The 1036-nt window shown below is 34.1% G+C and overlaps 1 non-coding gene across 1 annotated transcript; it reads left to right on the top strand.

The window, feature by feature from the left end:
- The first annotated feature begins 452 nt into the window (after positions 1-452).
- On the top strand, positions 453-580 carry LOC112391973 (small Cajal body-specific RNA 11). Its single transcript, XR_003001605.1, has one exon.
- Positions 581-1036: the final 456 nt, after the last annotated feature.

The following is a 1036-nucleotide window of genomic DNA, read 5'->3' as shown; positions in this document are numbered from 1 at the left end:
AAAAGATTGTTGTATTTTTGGTGCACTAAAGAACAGTGAAATAACTAGTAGTTATCTGTCTTATGCAATTAATTGCATATATGACCTAGACATTACCGTTATAATCCCTGTTATAAATAGCCATTTTCTTTAAAGTATAATTTATCAAGATCACTTTGGATACTTATTTTTTAACTTTTAATTGAAAATTTTTAAGTTGGTCTGTTATTTGATTACACTCTAAGTTTATACTCTTAAATTTAGTAAGAATTTTACTTTTGTAACTTGAGAGCTATGGTGATTAATCACTTATAAGAATTTTTAACTATTTTAAAATTGCATTTTGAGTTTATATAATCTAAAAAAAATGGACCAATAAAGGTAGCAAGTCCTCTTAAAGAACAAAGCATTATATAATTTTAACTGAGGATGGGAGTTTAGAGGGAATTCAAATTTCAATAACTTTAAATTTCACATCTAAATCCAATGTTCGGATATTAAAATTCACTGGCTCAGGGAAGTCTGTCAAGATGCACAGAAACTTCCCTCTCAGTTTATGAGGGCTGTCCTAAGAATAGGGCTGGCTCTCAGAGAGGACAATTTAGAATTAAAAATAAATCATTGGGCTTCCCTGGTGGCGCAGTGGTTGAGAGTCCGCCTGCCGATGCAGGGGACGCGGGTTCGTGCTCCGGTCCGGGAAGATCCCACATGCCGTGGAGCTGCTGGGCCCGTGAGCCATGGCCACTGAGCCTGCGCGTCCAGAGCCTGTGCTCCACAACGGGAGAGGCCACAATAGTGAGAGGCCCGCGTACTGCAAAAAAAAAAATAAATAAATAAATAAATAAATAAATAAATCATTGGCTCTTGACAAAATCTTATTTCTAAAAAAAGAAAAAAAAAGTCAAATAGCTTGAATGTATGTGTGCACATGTTTTGAAAGTAGTGCTAATGAGCCAAAAAGTAAATTTATCATAAATATTTTGATGAATTTTTCCAACTCAGATTTTGTTTAAATGGAAAATACCTTTTAAAATAGAGTCTTTCATGGCATTTAAAA

This window comes from Neophocaena asiaeorientalis, unplaced genomic scaffold (assembly GCF_003031525.2).
Source record: "Neophocaena asiaeorientalis asiaeorientalis breed wild unplaced genomic scaffold, Neophocaena_asiaeorientalis_V1.1 scaffold150, whole genome shotgun sequence".
Classification (NCBI taxonomy): Eukaryota; Metazoa; Chordata; class Mammalia; order Artiodactyla; family Phocoenidae; genus Neophocaena; species Neophocaena asiaeorientalis.
Note: the sequence above shows the minus strand (reverse complement) of the source record. Positions and strands in the feature narration are given on the sequence as shown.